This window comes from Hyperolius riggenbachi, chromosome 3, assembly GCF_040937935.1.
Source record: "Hyperolius riggenbachi isolate aHypRig1 chromosome 3, aHypRig1.pri, whole genome shotgun sequence".
NCBI lineage: Eukaryota > Metazoa > Chordata > Amphibia > Anura > Hyperoliidae > Hyperolius > Hyperolius riggenbachi.
In genome coordinates this window covers 77,388,806-77,405,409 of record NC_090648.1, presented here as the reverse complement: position 1 = coordinate 77,405,409, position 16,604 = coordinate 77,388,806, and the positions used below count along the sequence as shown (strand labels likewise).

Sequence of the window (16,604 nt, the reverse complement as noted above, 5' to 3'; positions counted from 1 at the left end):
TTTGTTGGGCTCCGGTACGCTCACCTGGGAAGCTTGATTCTGATGAGCGCACCTTAGCCAAAAGGCAGGACGTTCCCGTACCGGGAGTCGAACCCGGGCCGCCTGGGTGAAAACCAGGAATCCTGACCGCTAGACCATATGGGAGGCGTTCGGTAAGAGCTGAATGCATCTGGGGGAAAAAGGAGCTCGAGAGCCAGAGGGGGGCATCAGCTCTGTCTAGACAGCAAACCATGAGCCAACTTACCTGGCGCGTGTGCGGCACAGTGGCAAAAGCACTGCCTCGTTAGCGCAGTAGGTAGCGTGTCAGTCTCATAATCTGAAGGTCGTGAGTTCAATCCTCACACGGGGCACTGTCCTCATGCTTGGACAGCCTTTTGGTTAGGGCAAGTCCACCCTATAAGCGTACAAGCCTATCGCGGAGACTTTTGATCACTTTCCCACCCACTGAGATACCACTGAGAGTAGAGTCTGGACATCAGCGCTATCAGCAGCAGAGTTGCAAAAGGGGCTTGGAGCAACTGAAAATCTGACTTTGGACATTGCCTTTCTTGTCACCCGCCGAGAACTTTTGTAGATGGGGCGAAGAGAAAACAGCCAGTATTACAGAGGGAGGACCTTTTTCTGGCCAACAGCCGTTCTTCCCCTGCACTAATAGGCCCCCAAGGAGAAGGCTTTTGTTGGGCTCCGGTACGCTCACCTGGGAAGCTTGATTCTGATGAGCGCACCTTAGCCAAAAGGCAGGACGTTCCCGTACCGGGAGTCGAACCCGGGCCGCCTGGGTGAAAACCAGGAATCCTGACCGCTAGACCATATGGGAGGCGTTCGGTAAGAGCTGAATGCATCTGGGGGAAAAAGGAGCTCGAGAGCCAGAGGGGGGCATCAGCTCTGTCTAGACAGCAAACCATGAGCCAACTTACCTGGCGCGTGTGCGGCACAGTGGCAAAAGCACTGCCTCGTTAGGGCAGTAGGTAGCGCGTCAGTCTCATAATCTGAAGGTCGTGAGTTCAATCCTCACACGGGGCACTGTCCTCATGCTTGGACAGCCTTTTGGTTAGGGCAAGTCCACCCTATAAGCGTACAAGCCTATCGCGGAGACTTTTGATCACTTTCCCACCCACTGAGATACCACTGAGAGTAGAGTCTGGACATCAGCGCTATCAGCAGCAGAGTTGCAAAAGGGGCTTGGAGCAACTGAAAATCTGACTTTGGACATTGCCTTTCTTGTCACCCGCCGAGAACTTTTGTAGATGGGGCGAAGAGAAAACAGCCAGTATTACAGAGGGAGGACCTTTTTCTGGCCAACAGCCGTTCTTCCCCTGCACTAATAGGCCCCCAAGGAGAAGGCTTTTGTTGGGCTCCGGTACGCTCACCTGGGAAGCTTGATTCTGATGAGCGCACCTTAGCCAAAAGGCAGGACGTTCCCATACCGGGAGTCGAACACGGGCCGCCTGGGTGAAAACCAGGAATCCTGACCGCTTGACCATATGGGAGGCGTTCGGTAAGAGCTGAATGCATCTGGGGGAAAAAGGAGCTCAAGAGCCAGAGGGGGGGCATCAGCTCTGTCTAGACAGCAAACCATGAGCCAACTTACCTGGCGCGTGTGCGGCACAGTGGCAAAAGCACTGCCTCGTTAGCGCAGTAGGTAGCGTGTCAGTCTCATAATCTGAAGGTCGTGAGTTCAATCCTCACACGGGGCACTGTCCTCATGCTTGGACAGCCTTTTGGTTAGGGCAAGTCCACCCTATAAGCGTACAAGCCTATCGCGGAGACTTTTGATCACTTTCCCACCCACTGAGATACCACTGAGAGTAGAGTCTGGACATCAGCGCTATCAGCAGCAGAGTTGCAAAAGGGGCTTGGAGCAACTGAAAATCTGACTTTGGACATTGCCTTTCTTGTCACCCGCCGAGAACTTTTGTAGATGGGGCGAAGAGAAAACAGCCAGTATTACAGAGGGAGGACCTTTTTCTGGCCAACAGCCGTTCTTCCCCTGCACTAATAGGCCCCCAAGGAGAAGGCTTTTGTTGGGCTCCGGTACGCTCACCTGGGAAGCTTGATTCTGATGAGCGCACCTTAGCCAAAAGGCAGGACGTTCCCATACCGGGAGTCGAACCCGGGCCGCCTGGGTGAAAACCAGGAATCCTGACCGCTTGACCATATGGGAGGCGTTCGGTAAGAGCTGAATGCATCTGGGGGAAAAAGGAGCTCGAGAGCCAGAGGGGGGGCATCAGCTCTGTCTAGACAGCAAACCATGAGCCAACTTACCTGGCGCGTGTGCGGCACAGTGGCAAAAGCACTGCCTCGTTAGCGCAGTAGGTAGCGTGTCAGTCTCATAATCTGAAGGTCGTGAGTTCAATCCTCACACGGGGCACTGTCCTCATGCTTGGACAGCCTTTTGGTTAGGGCAAGTCCACCCTATAAGCGTACAAGCCTATCGCGGAGACTTTTGATCACTTTCCCACCCACTGAGATACCACTGAGAGTAGAGTCTGGACATCAGCGCTATCAGCAGCAGAGTTGCAAAAGGGGCTTGGAGCAACTGAAAATCTGACTTTGGACATTGCCTTTCTTGTCACCCGCCGAGAACTTTTGTAGATGGGGCGAAGAGAAAACAGCCAGTATTACAGAGGGAGGACCTTTTTCTGGCCAACAGCCGTTCTTCCCCTGCACTAATAGGCCCCCAAGGAGAAGGCTTTTGTTGGGCTCCGGTACGCTCACCTGGGAAGCTTGATTCTGATGAGCGCACCTTAGCCAAAAGGCAGGACGTTCCCGTACCGGGAGTCGAACCCGGGCCGCCTGGGTGAAAACCAGGAATCCTGACCGCTAGACCATATGGGAGGCGTTCGGTAAGAGCTGAATGCATCTGGGGGAAAAAGGAGCTCGAGAGCCAGAGGGGGGCATCAGCTCTGTCTAGACAGCAAACCATGAGCCAACTTACCTGGCGCGTGTGCGGCACAGTGGCAAAAGCACTGCCTCGTTAGCGCAGTAGGTAGCGTGTCAGTCTCATAATCTGAAGGTCGTGAGTTCAATCCTCACACGGGGCACTGTCCTCATGCTTGGACAGCCTTTTGGTTAGGGCAAGTCCACCCTATAAGCGTACAAGCCTATCGCGGAGACTTTTGATCACTTTCCCACCCACTGAGATACCACTGAGAGTAGAGTCTGGACATCAGCGCTATCAGCAGCAGAGTTGCAAAAGGGGCTTGGAGCAACTGAAAATCTGACTTTGGACATTGCCTTTCTTGTCACCCGCCGAGAACTTTTGTAGATGGGGCGAAGAGAAAACAGCCAGTATTACAGAGGGAGGACCTTTTTCTGGCCAACAGCCGTTCTTCCCCTGCACTAATAGGCCCCCAAGGAGAAGGCTTTTGTTGGGCTCCGGTACGCTCACCTGGGAAGCTTGATTCTGATGAGCGCACCTTAGCCAAAAGGCAGGACGTTCCCATACCGGGAGTCGAACCCGGGCCGCCTGGGTGAAAACCAGGAATCCTGACCGCTTGACCATATGGGAGGCGTTCGGTAAGAGCTGAATGCATCTGGGGGAAAAAGGAGCTCGAGAGCCAGAGGGGGGGCATCAGCTCTGTCTAGACAGCAAACCATGAGCCAACTTACCTGGCGCGTGTGCGGCACAGTGGCAAAAGCACTGCCTCGTTAGCGCAGTAGGTAGCGTGTCAGTCTCATAATCTGAAGGTCGTGAGTTCAATCCTCACACGGGGCACTGTCCTCATGCTTGGACAGCCTTTTGGTTAGGGCAAGTCCACCCTATAAGCGTACAAGCCTATCGCGGAGACTTTTGATCACTTTCCCACCCACTGAGATACCACTGAGAGTAGAGTCTGGACATCAGCGCTATCAGCAGCAGAGTTGCAAAAGGGGCTTGGAGCAACTGAAAATCTGACTTTGGACATTGCCTTTCTTGTCACCCGCCGAGAACTTTTGTAGATGGGGCGAAGAGAAAACAGCCAGTATTACAGAGGGAGGACCTTTTTCTGGCCAACAGCCGTTCTTCCCCTGCACTAATAGGCCCCCAAGGAGAAGGCTTTTGTTGGGCTCCGGTACGCTCACCTGGGAAGCTTGATTCTGATGAGCGCACCTTAGCCAAAAGGCAGGACGTTCCCATACCGGGAGTCGAACCCGGGCCGCCTGGGTGAAAACCAGGAATCCTGACCGCTTGACCATATGGGAGGCGTTCGGTAAGAGCTGAATGCATCTGGGGGAAAAAGGAGCTCGAGAGCCAGAGGGGGGGCATCAGCTCTGTCTAGACAGCAAACCATGAGCCAACTTACCTGGCGCGTGTGCGGCACAGTGGCAAAAGCACTGCCTCGTTAGCGCAGTAGGTAGCGTGTCAGTCTCATAATCTGAAGGTCGTGAGTTCAATCCTCACACGGGGCACTGTCCTCATGCTTGGACAGCCTTTTGGTTAGGGCAAGTCCACCCTATAAGCGTACAAGCCTATCGCGGAGACTTTTGATCACTTTCCCACCCACTGAGATACCACTGAGAGTAGAGTCTGGACATCAGCGCTATCAGCAGCAGAGTTGCAAAAGGGGCTTGGAGCAACTGAAAATCTGACTTTGGACATTGCCTTTCTTGTCACCCGCCGAGAACTTTTGTAGATGGGGCGAAGAGAAAACAGCCAGTATTACAGAGGGAGGACCTTTTTCTGGCCAACAGCCGTTCTTCCCCTGCACTAATAGGCCCCCAAGGAGAAGGCTTTTGTTGGGCTCCGGTACGCTCACCTGGGAAGCTTGATTCTGATGAGCGCACCTTAGCCAAAAGGCAGGACGTTCCCGTACCGGGAGTCGAACCCGGGCCGCCTGGGTGAAAACCAGGAATCCTGACCGCTAGACCATATGGGAGGCGTTCGGTAAGAGCTGAATGCATCTGGGGGAAAAAGGAGCTCGAGAGCCAGAGGGGGGCATCAGCTCTGTCTAGACAGCAAACCATGAGCCAACTTACCTGGCGCGTGTGCGGCACAGTGGCAAAAGCACTGCCTCGTTAGCGCAGTAGGTAGCGCGTCAGTCTCATAATCTGAAGGTCGTGAGTTCAATCCTCACACGGGGCACTGTCCTCATGCTTGGACAGCCTTTTGGTTAGGGCAAGTCCACCCTATAAGCGTACAAGCCTATCGCGGAGACTTTTGATCACTTTCCCACCCACTGAGATACCACTGAGAGTAGAGTCTGGACATCAGCGCTATCAGCAGCAGAGTTGCAAAAGGGGCTTGGAGCAACTGAAAATCTGACTTTGGACATTGCCTTTCTTGTCACCCGCCGAGAACTTTTGTAGATGGGGCGAAGAGAAAACAGCCAGTATTACAGAGGGAGGACCTTTTTCTGGCCAACAGCCGTTCTTCCCCTGCACTAATAGGCCCCCAAGGAGAAGGCTTTTGTTGGGCTCCGGTACGCTCACCTGGGAAGCTTGATTCTGATGAGCGCACCTTAGCCAAAAGGCAGGACGTTCCCATACCGGGAGTCGAACCCGGGCCGCCTGGGTGAAAACCAGGAATCCTGACCGCTTGACCATATGGGAGGCGTTCGGTAAGAGCTGAATGCATCTGGGGGAAAAAGGAGCTCGAGAGCCAGAGGGGGGGCATCAGCTCTGTCTAGACAGCAAACCATGAGCCAACTTACCTGGCGCGTGTGCGGCACAGTGGCAAAAGCACTGCCTCGTTAGCGCAGTAGGTAGCGTGTCAGTCTCATAATCTGAAGGTCGTGAGTTCAATCCTCACACGGGGCACTGTCCTCATGCTTGGACAGCCTTTTGGTTAGGGCAAGTCCACCCTATAAGCGTACAAGCCTATCGCGGAGACTTTTGATCACTTTCCCACCCACTGAGATACCACTGAGAGTAGAGTCTGGACATCAGCGCTATCAGCAGCAGAGTTGCAAAAGGGGCTTGGAGCAACTGAAAATCTGACTTTGGACATTGCCTTTCTTGTCACCCGCCGAGAACTTTTGTAGATGGGGCGAAGAGAAAACAGCCAGTATTACAGAGGGAGGACCTTTTTCTGGCCAACAGCCGTTCTTCCCCTGCACTAATAGGCCCCCAAGGAGAAGGCTTTTGTTGGGCTCCGGTACGCTCACCTGGGAAGCTTGATTCTGATGAGCGCACCTTAGCCAAAAGGCAGGACGTTCCCATACCGGGAGTCGAACCCGGGCCGCCTGGGTGAAAACCAGGAATCCTGACCGCTTGACCATATGGGAGGCGTTCGGTAAGAGCTGAATGCATCTGGGGGAAAAAGGAGCTCGAGAGCCAGAGGGGGGGCATCAGCTCTGTCTAGACAGCAAACCATGAGCCAACTTACCTGGCGCGTGTGCGGCACAGTGGCAAAAGCACTGCCTCGTTAGCGCAGTAGGTAGCGTGTCAGTCTCATAATCTGAAGGTCGTGAGTTCAATCCTCACACGGGGCACTGTCCTCATGCTTGGACAGCCTTTTGGTTAGGGCAAGTCCACCCTATAAGCGTACAAGCCTATCGCGGAGACTTTTGATCACTTTCCCACCCACTGAGATACCACTGAGAGTAGAGTCTGGACATCAGCGCTATCAGCAGCAGAGTTGCAAAAGGGGCTTGGAGCAACTGAAAATCTGACTTTGGACATTGCCTTTCTTGTCACCCGCCGAGAACTTTTGTAGATGGGGCGAAGAGAAAACAGCCAGTATTACAGAGGGAGGACCTTTTTCTGGCCAACAGCCGTTCTTCCCCTGCACTAATAGGCCCCCAAGGAGAAGGCTTTTGTTGGGCTCCGGTACGCTCACCTGGGAAGCTTGATTCTGATGAGCGCACCTTAGCCAAAAGGCAGGACGTTCCCATACCGGGAGTCGAACCCGGGCCGCCTGGGTGAAACCCAGGAATCCTGACCGCTTGACCATATGGGAGGCGTTCGGTAAGAGCTGAATGCATCTGGGGGAAAAAGGAGCTCGAGAGCCAGAGGGGGGGCATCAGCTCTGTCTAGACAGCAAACCATGAGCCAACTTACCTGGCGCGTGTGCGGCACAGTGGCAAAAGCACTGCCTCGTTAGCGCAGTAGGTAGCGCGTCAGTCTCGTAATCTGAAGGTCGTGAGTTCAATCCTCACACGGGGCACTGTCCTCATGCTTGGACAGCCTTTTGGTTAGGGCAAGTCCACCCTATAAGCGTACAAGCCTATCGCGGAGACTTTTGATCACTTTCCCACCCACTGAGATACCACTGAGAGTAGAGTCTGGACATCAGCGCTATCAGCAGCAGAGTTGCAAAAGGGGCTTGGAGCAACTGAAAATCTGACTTTGGACATTGCCTTTCTTGTCACCCGCCGAGAACTTTTGTAGATGGGGCGAAGAGAAAACAGCCAGTATTACAGAGGGAGGACCTTTTTCTGGCCAACAGCCGTTCTTCCCCTGCACTAATAGGCCCCCAAGGAGAAGGCTTTTGTTGGGCTCCGGTACGCTCACCTGGGAAGCTTGATTCTGATGAGCGCACCTTAGCCAAAAGGCAGGACGTTCCCGTACCGGGAGTCGAACCCGAGCCGCCTGGGTGAAAACCAGGAATCCTGACCGCTAGACCATATGGGAGGCGTTCGGTAAGAGCTGAATGCATCTGGGGGAAAAAGGAGCTCGAGAGCCAGAGGGGGGCATCAGCTCTGTCTAGACAGCAAACCATGAGCCAACTTACCTGGCGCGTGTGCGGCACAGTGGCAAAAGCACTGCCTCGTTAGCGCAGTAGGTAGCGCGTCAGTCTCATAATCTGAAGGTCGTGAGTTCAATCCTCACACGGGGCACTGTCCTCATGCTTGGACAGCCTTTTGGTTAGGGCAAGTCCACCCTATAAGCGTACAAGCCTATCGCGGAGACTTTTGATCACTTTCCCACCCACTGAGATACCACTGAGAGTAGAGTCTGGACATCAGCGCTATCAGCAGAAGAGTTGCAAAAGGGGCTTGGAGCAACTGAAAATCTGACTTTGGACATTGCCTTTCTTGTCACCCGCCGAGAACTTTTGTAGATGGGGCGAAGAGAAAACAGCCAGTATTACAGAGGGAGGACCTTTTTCTGGCCAACAGCCGTTCTTCCCCTGCACTAATAGGCCCCCAAGGAGAAGGCTTTTGTTGGGCTCCGGTACGCTCACCTGGGAAGCTTGATTCTGATGAGCGCACCTTAGCCAAAAGGCAGGACGTTCCCATACCGGGAGTCGAACCCGGGCCGCCTGGGTGAAAACCAGGAATCCTGACCGCTTGACCATATGGGAGGCGTTCGGTAAGAGCTGAATGCATCTGGGGGAAAAAGGAGCTCGAGAGCCAGAGGGGGGGCATCAGCTCTGTCTAGACAGCAAACCATGAGCCAACTTACCTGGCGCGTGTGCGGCACAGTGGCAAAAGCACTGCCTCGTTAGCGCAGTAGGTAGCGTGTCAGTCTCATAATCTGAAGGTCGTGAGTTCAATCCTCACACGGGGCACTGTCCTCATGCTTGGACAGCCTTTTGGTTAGGGCAAGTCCACCCTATAAGCGTACAAGCCTATCGCGGAGACTTTTGATCACTTTCCCACCCACTGAGATACCACTGAGAGTAGAGTCTGGACATCAGCGCTATCAGCAGCAGAGTTGCAAAAGGGGCTTGGAGCAACTGAAAATCTGACTTTGGACATTGCCTTTCTTGTCACCCGCCGAGAACTTTTGTAGATGGGGCGAAGAGAAAACAGCCAGTATTACAGAGAGAGGACCTTTTTCTGGCCAACAGCCGTTCTTCCCCTGCACTAATAGGCCCCCAAGGAGAAGGCTTTTGTTGGGCTCCGGTACGCTCACCTGGGAAGCTTGATTCTGATTAGGGATGGTCGGAAATGCCAATTTCCGATTCCGCGGTAAATCCGCATTCCGCCATTGCCAAATACCGATTCCGCTTTCCGCTACCAATTTCCGCATTCCAATGCGGAATTTCCGCCGGAAATCGCGGAAATTCCGCCCGACTTTAACATCAATTTTCTCAAAAACTATAAGGTCTTTTTGAAAACTTTTTTTTGCATCCTGTTCAGGAGATTCTGCTTAATAAACCCTGAAAATTTGGTGTTTCTAGGACTTACGGGGGCTTTGCTATTAACCACTAAAGTCGGCGTATTTTTACTGTAATGTAAATGCAGAAAATAGGCAGATGCGGATTTTCTGCATTTTACATTACAGTAAAAATCCACCGACTTTAGCGGTTAATAGCAAAGCCCCCGTAAGTCCTAGAAACACCAAATTTTCAGGGTTTATTAAGCAGAATCTCCTGAACAAGATGCAAAAAAAAGTTTTCAAAAAGACTTCATAGTTTTTGAGAAAATCAATGGTAAAGTCGGGCGGAATTTCCGTGATTTCCGGCGGAAATCCGCCTAACGCACTTGCATTAACGATTTCCGCATTCCGATGCGGAAATGCAATTTCCGATCGGAATTTCGGAAATTGCATTTCCGTGGAATCCGAATGAGCATCCCTAATTCTGATGAGCGCACCTTAGCCAAAAGGCAGGACGTTCCCATACCGGGAGTCGAACCCGGGCCGCCTGGGTGAAAACCAGGAATCCTGACCGCTAGACCATATGGGAGGCGTTCGGTAAGAGCTGAATGCATCTGGGGGAAAAAGGAGCTCGAGAGCCAGAGGCGGGCATCAGCTCTGTCTAGACAGCAAACCATGAGCCAACTTACCTGGCGCGTGTGCGGCACAGTGGCAAAAGCACTGCCTCGTTAGCGCAGTAGGTAGCGCGTCAGTCTCATAATCTGAAGGTCGTGAGTTCAATCCTCACACGGGGCACTGTCCTCATGCTTGGACAGCCTTTTGGTTAGGGCAAGTCCACCCTATACGCGTACAAGCCTATCGCGGAGACTTTTGATCACTTTCCCACCCACTGAGATACCACTGAGAGTAGAGTCTGGACATCAGCGCTATCAGCAGCAGAGTTGCAAAAGGGGCTTGGAGCAACTGAAAATCTGACTTTGGACATTGCCTTTCTTGTCACCCGCCGAGAACTTTTGTAGATGGGGCGAAGAGAAAACAGCCAGTATTACAGAGGGAGGACCTTTTTCTGGCCAACAGCCGTTCTTCCCCTGCACTAATAGGCCCCCAAGGAGAAGGCTTTTGTTGGGCTCCGGTACGCTCACCTGGGAAGCTTGATTCTGATGAGCGCACCTTAGCCAAAAGGCAGGACGTTCCCGTACCGGGAGTCGAACCCGGGCCGCCTGGGTGAAAACCAGGAATCCTGACCGCTAGACCATATGGGAGGCATTCGGTAAGAGCTGAATGCATCTGGGGGAAAAAGGAGCTCGAGAGCCAGAGGGGGGCATCAGCTCTGTCTAGACAGCAAACCATGAGCCAACTTACCTGGCGCGTGTGCGGCACAGTGGCAAAAGCACTGCCTCGTTAGCGCAGTAAGTAGCGCGTCAGTCTCATAATCTGAAGGTCGTGAGTTCAATCCTCACACGGGGCACTGTCCTCATGCTTGGACAGCCTTTTGGTTAGGGCAAGTCCACCCTATAAGCGTACAAGCCTATCGCGGAGACTTTTTATCACTTTCCCACCCACTGAGATACCACTGAGAGTAGAGTCTGGACATCAGCGCTATCAGCAGCAGAGTTGCAAAAGGGGCTTGGAGCAACTGAAAATCTGACTTTGGACATTGCCTTTCTTGTCACCCGCCGAGAACTTTTGTAGATGGGGCGAAGAGAAAACAGCCAGTATTACAGAGGGAGGACCTTTTTCTGGCCAACAGCCGTTCTTCCCCTGCACTAATAGGCCCCCAAGGAGAAGGCTTTTGTTGGGCTCCGGTACGCTCACCTGGGAAGCTTGATTCTGATGAGCGCACCTTAGCCAAAAGGCAGGACGTTCCCATACTGGGAGTCGAACCCGGGCCGCCTGGGTGAAAACCAGGAATCCTGACCGCTTGACCATATGGGAGGCGTTCGGTAAGAGCTGAATGCATCTGGGGGAAAAAGGAGCTCGAGAGCCAGAGGGGGGCATCAGCTCTGTCTAGACAGCAAACCATGAGCCAACTTACCTGGCGCGTGTGCGGCACAGTGGCAAAAGCACTGCCTTGTTAGCGCAGTAGGTAGCGCGTCAGTCTCATAATCTGAAGGTTGTGAGTTCAATCCTCACACGGGGCACTGTCCTCATGCTTGGACAGCCTTTTGGTTAGGGCAAGTCCACCCTATAAGCCTACAAGCCTATCGCGGAGACTTTTGATCACTTTCCCACCCACTGAGATACCACTGAGAGTAGAGTCTGGACATCAGCGCTATCAGCAGCAGAGTTGCAAAAGGGGCTTGGAGCAACTGAAAATCTGACTTTGGACATTGCCTTTCTTGTCACCCGCCGAGAACTTTTGTAGATGGGGCGAAGAGAAAACAGCCAGTATTACAGAGGGAGGACCTTTTTCTGGCCAACAGCCGTTCTTCCCCTGCACTAATAGGCCCCCAAGGAGAAGGCTTTTGTTGGGCTCCGGTACGCTCACCTGGGAAGCTTGATTCTGATGAGCGCACCTTAGCCAAAAGGCAGGACGTTCCCATACCGGGAGTCGAACCCGGGCCGCCTGGGTGAAAACCAGGAATCCTGACCGCTTGACCATATGGGAGGCGTTCGGTAAGAGCTGAATGCATCTGGGGGAAAAAGGAGCTCGAGAGCCAGAGGGGGGCATCAGCTCTGTCTAGACAGCAAACCATGAGCCAACTTACCTGGCGCGTGTGCGGCACAGTGGCAAAAGCACTGCCTCGTTAGCGCAGTAGGTAGCGTGTCAGTCTCATAATCTGAAGGTCGTGAGTTCAATCCTCACACGGGGCACTGTCCTCATGCTTGGACAGCCTTTTGGTTAGGGCAAGTCCACCCTATAAGCGTACAAGCCTATCGCGGAGACTTTTGATCACTTTCCCACCCACTGAGATACCACTGAGAGTAGAGTCTGGATATCAGCGCTATCAGCAGCAGAGTTGCAAAAGGGGCTTGGAGCAACTGAAAATCTGACTTTGGACATTGCCTTTCTTGTCACCCGCCGAGAACTTTTGTAGATGGGGCGAAGAGAAAACAGCCAGTATTACAGAGAGAGGACCTTTTTCTGGCCAACAGCCGTTCTTCCCCTGCACTAATAGGCCCCCAAGGAGAAGGCTTTTGTTGGGCTCCGGTACGCTCACCTGGGAAGCTTGATTCTGATGAGCGCACCTTAGCCAAAAGGCAGGACATTCCCATACCGGGAGTCGAACCCGGGCCGCCTGGGTGAAAACCAGGAATCCTGACCGCTAGACCATATGGGAGGCGTTCGGTAAGAGCTGAATGCATCTGGGGGAAAAAGGAGCTCGAGAGCCAGAGGGGGGCATCAGCTCTGTCTAGACAGCAAACCATGAGCCAACTTATCTGGCGCATGTGCGGCACAGTGGCAAAAGCACTGCCTCGTTAGCGCAGTAGGTAGCGCGTCAGTCTCATAATCTGAAGGTCGTGAGTTCAATCCTCACACGGGGCACTGTCCTCATGCTTGGACAGCCTTTTGGTTAGGGCAAGTCCACCCTATAAGCGTACAAGCCTATCGCGGAGACTTTTGATCACTTTCCCACCCACTGAGATACCACTGAGAGTAGAGTCTGGACATCAGCGCTATCAGCAGCAGAGTTGCAAAAGGGGCTTGGAGCAACTGAAAATCTGACTTTGGACATTGCCTTTCTTGTCACCCGCCGAGAACTTTTGTAGATGGGGCGAAGAGAAAACAGCCAGTATTACAGAGGGAGGACCTTTTTCTGGCCAACAGCCGTTCTTCCCCTGCACTAATAGGCCCCCAAGGAGAAGGCTTTTGTTGGGCTCCGGTACGCTCACCTGGGAAGCTTGATTCTGATGAGCGCACCTTAGCCAAAAGGCAGGACGTTCCCGTACCGGGAGTCGAACCCGGGCCGCCTGGGTGAAAACCAGGAATCCTGACCGCTAGACCATATGGGAGGCGTTCGGTAAGAGCTGAATGCATCTGGGGGAAAAAGGAGCTCGAGAGCCAGAGGGGGGCATCAGCTCTGTCTAGACAGCAAACCATGAGCCAACTTACCTGGCGCGTGTGCGGCACAGTGGCAAAAGCACTGCCTCGTTAGCGCAGTAGGTAGCGCGTCAGTCTCATAATCTGAAGGTCGTGAGTTCAATCCTCACACGGGGCACTGTCCTCATGCTTGGACAGCCTTTTGGTTAGGGCAAGTCCACCCTATAAGCGTACAAGCCTATCGCGGAGACTTTTGATCACTTTCCCACCCACTGAGATACCACTGAGAGTAGAGTCTGGACATCAGCGCTATCAGCAGCAGAGTTGCAAAAGGGGCTTGGAGCAACTGAAAATCTGACTTTGGACATTGCCTTTCTTGTCACCCGCCGAGAACTTTTGTAGATGGGGCGAAGAGAAAACAGCCAGTATTACAGAGGGAGGACCTTTTTCTGGCCAACAGCCGTTCTTCCCCTGCACTAATAGGCCCCCAAGGAGAAGGCTTTTGTTGGGCTCCGGTACGCTCACCTGGGAAGCTTGATTCTGATGAGCGCACCTTAGCCAAAAGGCAGGACGTTCCCATACCGGGAGTCGAACCCGGGCCGCCTGGGTGAAAACCAGGAATCCTGACCGCTAGACCATATGGGAGGCGTTCGGTAAGAGCTGAATGCATCTGGGGGAAAAAGGAGCTCGAGAGCCAGAGGGGGGCATCAGCTCTGTCTAGACAGCAAACCATGAGCCAACTTACCTGGCACGTGTGCGGCACAGTGGCAAAAGCACTGCCTCGTTAGCGCAGTAGGTAGCGTGTCAGTCTCATAATCTGAAGGTCGTGAGTTCAATCCTCACACGGGGCACTGTCCTCATGCTTGGACAGCCTTTTGGTTAGGGCAAGTCCACCCTATAAGCGTACAAGCCTATCGCGGAGACTTTTGATCACTTTCCCACCCACTGAGATACCACTGAGAGTAGAGTCTGGACATCAGCGCTATCAGCAGCAGAGTTGCAAAAGGGGCTTGGAGCAACTGAAAATCTGACTTTGGACATTGCCTTTCTTGTCACCCACCGAGAACTTTTGTAGATGGGGCGAAGAGAAAACAGACAGTATTACAGAGGGAGGACCTTTTTCTGGCCAACAGCCGTTCTTCCCCTGCACTAATAGGCCCCCAAGGAGAAGGCTTTTGTTGGGCTCCGGTACGCTCACCTGGGAAGCTTGATTCTGATGAGCGCACCTTAGCCAAAAGGCAGGACGTTCCCGTACCAGGAGTCGAACCCGGGCCGCCTGGGTGAAAACCAGGAATCCTGACCGCTAGACCATATGGGAGGCGTTCGGTAAGAGCTGAATGCATCTGGGGGAAAAAGGAGCTTGAGAGCCAGAGGGGGGCATCAGCTCTGTCTAGACAGCAAACCATGAGCCAACTTACCTGGCGCGTGTGCGGCACAGTGGCAAAAGCACTGCCTCGTTAGCGCAGTAGGTAGCGTGTCAGTCTCATAATCTGAAGGTCGTGAGTTCAATCCTCACACGGGGCACTGTCCTCATGCTTGGACAGCCTTTTGGTTAGGGCAAGTCCACCCTATAAGCGTACAAGCCTATCGCGGAGACTTTTGATCACTTTCCCACCCACTGAGATACCACTGAGAGTAGAGTCTGGACATCAGCGCTATCAGCAGCAGAGTTGCAAAAGGGGCTTGGAGCAACTGAAAATCTGACTTTGGACATTGCCTTTCTTGTCACCCGCCGAGAACTTTTGTAGATGGGGCGAAGAGAAAACAGCCAGTATTACAGAGGGAGGACCTTTTTCTGGCCAACAGCCGTTCTTCCCCTGCACTAATAGGCCCCCAAGGAGAAGGCTTTTGTTGGGCTCCGGTACGCTCACCTGGGAAGCTTGATTCTGATGAGCGCACCTTAGCCAAAAGGCAGGACGTTCCCGTACCGGGAGTCGAACCCGGGCCGCCTGGGTGAAAACCAGGAATCCTGACCGCTAGACCATATGGGAGGCGTTCGGTAAGAGCTGAATGCATCTGGGGGAAAAAGGAGCTCGAGAGCCAGAGGGGGGCATCAGCTCTGTCTAGACAGCAAACCATGAGCCAACTTACCTGGCGCGTGTGCGGCACAGTGGCAAAAGCACTGCCTTGTTAGCGCAGTAGGTAGCGCGTCAGTCTCATAATCTGAAGGTCGTGAGTTCAATCCTCACACGGGGCACTGTCCTCATGCTTGGACAGCCTTTTGGTTAGGGCAAGTCCACCCTATAAGCGTACAAGCCTATCGCGGAGACTTTTGATCACTTTCCCACCCACTGAGATACCACTGAGAGTAGAGTCTGGACATCAGCGCTATCAGCAGCAGAGTTGCAAAAGGGGCTTGGAGCAACTGAAAATCTGACTTTGGACATTGCCTTTCTTGTCACCCGCCGAGAACTTTTGTAGATGGGGCGAAGAGAAAACAGCCAGTATTACAGAGGGAGGACCTTTTTCTGGCCAACAGCCGTTCTTCCCCTGCACTAATAGGCCCCCAAGGAGAAGGCTTTTGTTGGGCTCCGGTACGCTCACCTGGGAAGCTTGATTCTGATGAGCGCACCTTAGCCAAAAGGCAGGACGTTCCCGTACCGGGAGTCGAACCCGGGCCGCCTGGGTGAAAACCAGGAATCCTGACCGCTAGACCATATGGGAGGCGTTCGGTAAGAGCTGAATGCATCTGGGGGAAAAAGGAGCTCGAGAGCCAGAGGGGGGCATCAGCTCTGTCTAGACAGCAAACCATGAGCCAACTTACCTGGCGCGTGTGCGGCACAGTGGCAAAAGCACTGCCTTGTTAGCGCAGTAGGTAGCGCGTCAGTCTCATAATCTGAAGGTCGTGAGTTCAATCCTCACACGGGGCACTGTCCTCATGCTTGGACAGCCTTTTGGTTAGGGCAAGTCCACCCTATAAGCGTACAAGCCTATCGCGGAGACTTTTGATCACTTTCCCACCCACTGAGATACCACTGAGAGTAGAGTCTGGACATCAGCGCTATCAGCAGCAGAGTTGCAAAAGGGGCTTGGAGCAACTGAAAATCTGACTTTGGACATTGCCTTTCTTGTCACCCGCCGAGAACTTTTGTAGCTGGGGCGAAGAGAAAACAGCCAGTATTACAGAGGGAGGACCTTTTTCTGGCCAACAGCCGTTCTTCCCCTGCACTAATAGGCCCCCAAGGAGAAGGCTTTTGTTGGGCTCCGGTATGCTCACCTGGGAAGCTTGATTCTGATGAGCGCACCTTAGCCAAAAGGCAGGACGTTCCCATACCGGGAGTCGAACCCGGGCCGCCTGGGTGAAAACCAGGAATCCTGACCGCTAGACCATATGGGAGGCGTTCGGTAAGAGCTGAATGCATCTGGGGGAAAAAGGAGCTCGAGAGCCAGAGGGGGGGCATCAGCTCTGTCTAGACAGCAAACCATGAGCCAACTTACTTGGCGCGTGTGCGGCACAGTGGCAAAAGCACTGCCTCGTTAGCGCAGTAGGTAGCGTGTCAGTCTCATAATCTGAAGGTCGTGAGTTCAATCCTCACACGGGGCACTGTCCTCATGCTTGGACAGCCTTTTGGTTAGGGCAAGTCCACCCTATAAGCGTACAAGCCTATCGCGGAGACTTTTGATCACTTTCCCACCCACTGAGATACCACTGAGA

At 53.4% G+C, this 16,604-nt stretch overlaps 46 non-coding genes across 46 annotated transcripts; 24 read left to right on the top strand and 22 right to left on the bottom strand.

Moving 5' to 3' along the window:
* Positions 1–72: 72 nt before the first annotated feature.
* On the bottom strand, positions 73–144 carry TRNAE-UUC (transfer RNA glutamic acid (anticodon UUC)). The gene has a single exon. It is a non-coding gene; the product is annotated as a tRNA-Glu (tRNA).
* Positions 145–277: 133 nt separating this feature from the next.
* On the top strand, positions 278–350 carry TRNAM-CAU (transfer RNA methionine (anticodon CAU)). Its single transcript has one exon. It is a non-coding gene; the product is annotated as a tRNA-Met (tRNA).
* Positions 351–745: 395 nt separating this feature from the next.
* On the bottom strand, positions 746–817 carry TRNAE-UUC (transfer RNA glutamic acid (anticodon UUC)). The gene has a single exon. It is a non-coding gene; the product is annotated as a tRNA-Glu (tRNA).
* A 133-nt stretch (positions 818–950) lies between these two features.
* On the top strand, positions 951–1,023 carry TRNAM-CAU (transfer RNA methionine (anticodon CAU)). Its single transcript has one exon. It is a non-coding gene; the product is annotated as a tRNA-Met (tRNA).
* A 601-nt stretch (positions 1,024–1,624) lies between these two features.
* Positions 1,625–1,697, top strand: TRNAM-CAU (transfer RNA methionine (anticodon CAU)). Its single transcript has one exon. It is a non-coding gene; the product is annotated as a tRNA-Met (tRNA).
* A 395-nt stretch (positions 1,698–2,092) lies between these two features.
* TRNAE-UUC (transfer RNA glutamic acid (anticodon UUC)) lies at positions 2,093–2,164 on the bottom strand. The gene has a single exon. It is a non-coding gene; the product is annotated as a tRNA-Glu (tRNA).
* A 134-nt stretch (positions 2,165–2,298) lies between these two features.
* TRNAM-CAU (transfer RNA methionine (anticodon CAU)) lies at positions 2,299–2,371 on the top strand. The gene has a single exon. It is a non-coding gene; the product is annotated as a tRNA-Met (tRNA).
* A 395-nt stretch (positions 2,372–2,766) lies between these two features.
* TRNAE-UUC (transfer RNA glutamic acid (anticodon UUC)) lies at positions 2,767–2,838 on the bottom strand. Its single transcript has one exon. It is a non-coding gene; the product is annotated as a tRNA-Glu (tRNA).
* Positions 2,839–2,971: 133 nt separating this feature from the next.
* TRNAM-CAU (transfer RNA methionine (anticodon CAU)) lies at positions 2,972–3,044 on the top strand. The gene has a single exon. It is a non-coding gene; the product is annotated as a tRNA-Met (tRNA).
* Positions 3,045–3,439: 395 nt separating this feature from the next.
* Positions 3,440–3,511, bottom strand: TRNAE-UUC (transfer RNA glutamic acid (anticodon UUC)). Its single transcript has one exon. It is a non-coding gene; the product is annotated as a tRNA-Glu (tRNA).
* Positions 3,512–3,645: 134 nt separating this feature from the next.
* On the top strand, positions 3,646–3,718 carry TRNAM-CAU (transfer RNA methionine (anticodon CAU)). Its single transcript has one exon. It is a non-coding gene; the product is annotated as a tRNA-Met (tRNA).
* A 395-nt stretch (positions 3,719–4,113) lies between these two features.
* On the bottom strand, positions 4,114–4,185 carry TRNAE-UUC (transfer RNA glutamic acid (anticodon UUC)). Its single transcript has one exon. It is a non-coding gene; the product is annotated as a tRNA-Glu (tRNA).
* A 134-nt stretch (positions 4,186–4,319) lies between these two features.
* TRNAM-CAU (transfer RNA methionine (anticodon CAU)) lies at positions 4,320–4,392 on the top strand. The gene has a single exon. It is a non-coding gene; the product is annotated as a tRNA-Met (tRNA).
* A 395-nt stretch (positions 4,393–4,787) lies between these two features.
* TRNAE-UUC (transfer RNA glutamic acid (anticodon UUC)) lies at positions 4,788–4,859 on the bottom strand. The gene has a single exon. It is a non-coding gene; the product is annotated as a tRNA-Glu (tRNA).
* Positions 4,860–4,992: 133 nt separating this feature from the next.
* Positions 4,993–5,065, top strand: TRNAM-CAU (transfer RNA methionine (anticodon CAU)). Its single transcript has one exon. It is a non-coding gene; the product is annotated as a tRNA-Met (tRNA).
* A 395-nt stretch (positions 5,066–5,460) lies between these two features.
* Positions 5,461–5,532, bottom strand: TRNAE-UUC (transfer RNA glutamic acid (anticodon UUC)). Its single transcript has one exon. It is a non-coding gene; the product is annotated as a tRNA-Glu (tRNA).
* Positions 5,533–5,666: 134 nt separating this feature from the next.
* Positions 5,667–5,739, top strand: TRNAM-CAU (transfer RNA methionine (anticodon CAU)). Its single transcript has one exon. It is a non-coding gene; the product is annotated as a tRNA-Met (tRNA).
* Positions 5,740–6,134: 395 nt separating this feature from the next.
* Positions 6,135–6,206, bottom strand: TRNAE-UUC (transfer RNA glutamic acid (anticodon UUC)). Its single transcript has one exon. It is a non-coding gene; the product is annotated as a tRNA-Glu (tRNA).
* A 134-nt stretch (positions 6,207–6,340) lies between these two features.
* TRNAM-CAU (transfer RNA methionine (anticodon CAU)) lies at positions 6,341–6,413 on the top strand. Its single transcript has one exon. It is a non-coding gene; the product is annotated as a tRNA-Met (tRNA).
* A 395-nt stretch (positions 6,414–6,808) lies between these two features.
* Positions 6,809–6,880, bottom strand: TRNAE-UUC (transfer RNA glutamic acid (anticodon UUC)). Its single transcript has one exon. It is a non-coding gene; the product is annotated as a tRNA-Glu (tRNA).
* Positions 6,881–7,014: 134 nt separating this feature from the next.
* On the top strand, positions 7,015–7,087 carry TRNAT-CGU (transfer RNA threonine (anticodon CGU)). The gene has a single exon. It is a non-coding gene; the product is annotated as a tRNA-Thr (tRNA).
* Positions 7,088–7,482: 395 nt separating this feature from the next.
* On the bottom strand, positions 7,483–7,554 carry TRNAE-UUC (transfer RNA glutamic acid (anticodon UUC)). The gene has a single exon. It is a non-coding gene; the product is annotated as a tRNA-Glu (tRNA).
* A 133-nt stretch (positions 7,555–7,687) lies between these two features.
* On the top strand, positions 7,688–7,760 carry TRNAM-CAU (transfer RNA methionine (anticodon CAU)). The gene has a single exon. It is a non-coding gene; the product is annotated as a tRNA-Met (tRNA).
* A 395-nt stretch (positions 7,761–8,155) lies between these two features.
* TRNAE-UUC (transfer RNA glutamic acid (anticodon UUC)) lies at positions 8,156–8,227 on the bottom strand. The gene has a single exon. It is a non-coding gene; the product is annotated as a tRNA-Glu (tRNA).
* Positions 8,228–8,361: 134 nt separating this feature from the next.
* Positions 8,362–8,434, top strand: TRNAM-CAU (transfer RNA methionine (anticodon CAU)). The gene has a single exon. It is a non-coding gene; the product is annotated as a tRNA-Met (tRNA).
* Positions 8,435–9,484: 1,050 nt separating this feature from the next.
* On the bottom strand, positions 9,485–9,556 carry TRNAE-UUC (transfer RNA glutamic acid (anticodon UUC)). The gene has a single exon. It is a non-coding gene; the product is annotated as a tRNA-Glu (tRNA).
* Positions 9,557–9,689: 133 nt separating this feature from the next.
* TRNAM-CAU (transfer RNA methionine (anticodon CAU)) lies at positions 9,690–9,762 on the top strand. The gene has a single exon. It is a non-coding gene; the product is annotated as a tRNA-Met (tRNA).
* A 395-nt stretch (positions 9,763–10,157) lies between these two features.
* Positions 10,158–10,229, bottom strand: TRNAE-UUC (transfer RNA glutamic acid (anticodon UUC)). The gene has a single exon. It is a non-coding gene; the product is annotated as a tRNA-Glu (tRNA).
* A 133-nt stretch (positions 10,230–10,362) lies between these two features.
* TRNAM-CAU (transfer RNA methionine (anticodon CAU)) lies at positions 10,363–10,435 on the top strand. The gene has a single exon. It is a non-coding gene; the product is annotated as a tRNA-Met (tRNA).
* A 600-nt stretch (positions 10,436–11,035) lies between these two features.
* TRNAM-CAU (transfer RNA methionine (anticodon CAU)) lies at positions 11,036–11,108 on the top strand. The gene has a single exon. It is a non-coding gene; the product is annotated as a tRNA-Met (tRNA).
* A 395-nt stretch (positions 11,109–11,503) lies between these two features.
* On the bottom strand, positions 11,504–11,575 carry TRNAE-UUC (transfer RNA glutamic acid (anticodon UUC)). Its single transcript has one exon. It is a non-coding gene; the product is annotated as a tRNA-Glu (tRNA).
* A 133-nt stretch (positions 11,576–11,708) lies between these two features.
* Positions 11,709–11,781, top strand: TRNAM-CAU (transfer RNA methionine (anticodon CAU)). The gene has a single exon. It is a non-coding gene; the product is annotated as a tRNA-Met (tRNA).
* Positions 11,782–12,176: 395 nt separating this feature from the next.
* On the bottom strand, positions 12,177–12,248 carry TRNAE-UUC (transfer RNA glutamic acid (anticodon UUC)). The gene has a single exon. It is a non-coding gene; the product is annotated as a tRNA-Glu (tRNA).
* Positions 12,249–12,381: 133 nt separating this feature from the next.
* Positions 12,382–12,454, top strand: TRNAM-CAU (transfer RNA methionine (anticodon CAU)). Its single transcript has one exon. It is a non-coding gene; the product is annotated as a tRNA-Met (tRNA).
* Positions 12,455–12,849: 395 nt separating this feature from the next.
* TRNAE-UUC (transfer RNA glutamic acid (anticodon UUC)) lies at positions 12,850–12,921 on the bottom strand. The gene has a single exon. It is a non-coding gene; the product is annotated as a tRNA-Glu (tRNA).
* Positions 12,922–13,054: 133 nt separating this feature from the next.
* TRNAM-CAU (transfer RNA methionine (anticodon CAU)) lies at positions 13,055–13,127 on the top strand. Its single transcript has one exon. It is a non-coding gene; the product is annotated as a tRNA-Met (tRNA).
* A 395-nt stretch (positions 13,128–13,522) lies between these two features.
* Positions 13,523–13,594, bottom strand: TRNAE-UUC (transfer RNA glutamic acid (anticodon UUC)). Its single transcript has one exon. It is a non-coding gene; the product is annotated as a tRNA-Glu (tRNA).
* A 133-nt stretch (positions 13,595–13,727) lies between these two features.
* TRNAM-CAU (transfer RNA methionine (anticodon CAU)) lies at positions 13,728–13,800 on the top strand. Its single transcript has one exon. It is a non-coding gene; the product is annotated as a tRNA-Met (tRNA).
* A 395-nt stretch (positions 13,801–14,195) lies between these two features.
* On the bottom strand, positions 14,196–14,267 carry TRNAE-UUC (transfer RNA glutamic acid (anticodon UUC)). Its single transcript has one exon. It is a non-coding gene; the product is annotated as a tRNA-Glu (tRNA).
* Positions 14,268–14,400: 133 nt separating this feature from the next.
* TRNAM-CAU (transfer RNA methionine (anticodon CAU)) lies at positions 14,401–14,473 on the top strand. The gene has a single exon. It is a non-coding gene; the product is annotated as a tRNA-Met (tRNA).
* A 395-nt stretch (positions 14,474–14,868) lies between these two features.
* TRNAE-UUC (transfer RNA glutamic acid (anticodon UUC)) lies at positions 14,869–14,940 on the bottom strand. The gene has a single exon. It is a non-coding gene; the product is annotated as a tRNA-Glu (tRNA).
* A 133-nt stretch (positions 14,941–15,073) lies between these two features.
* TRNAM-CAU (transfer RNA methionine (anticodon CAU)) lies at positions 15,074–15,146 on the top strand. The gene has a single exon. It is a non-coding gene; the product is annotated as a tRNA-Met (tRNA).
* A 395-nt stretch (positions 15,147–15,541) lies between these two features.
* Positions 15,542–15,613, bottom strand: TRNAE-UUC (transfer RNA glutamic acid (anticodon UUC)). Its single transcript has one exon. It is a non-coding gene; the product is annotated as a tRNA-Glu (tRNA).
* Positions 15,614–15,746: 133 nt separating this feature from the next.
* On the top strand, positions 15,747–15,819 carry TRNAM-CAU (transfer RNA methionine (anticodon CAU)). Its single transcript has one exon. It is a non-coding gene; the product is annotated as a tRNA-Met (tRNA).
* A 395-nt stretch (positions 15,820–16,214) lies between these two features.
* TRNAE-UUC (transfer RNA glutamic acid (anticodon UUC)) lies at positions 16,215–16,286 on the bottom strand. The gene has a single exon. It is a non-coding gene; the product is annotated as a tRNA-Glu (tRNA).
* A 134-nt stretch (positions 16,287–16,420) lies between these two features.
* TRNAM-CAU (transfer RNA methionine (anticodon CAU)) lies at positions 16,421–16,493 on the top strand. The gene has a single exon. It is a non-coding gene; the product is annotated as a tRNA-Met (tRNA).
* The last annotated feature ends 111 nt before the right edge of the window (positions 16,494–16,604 follow it).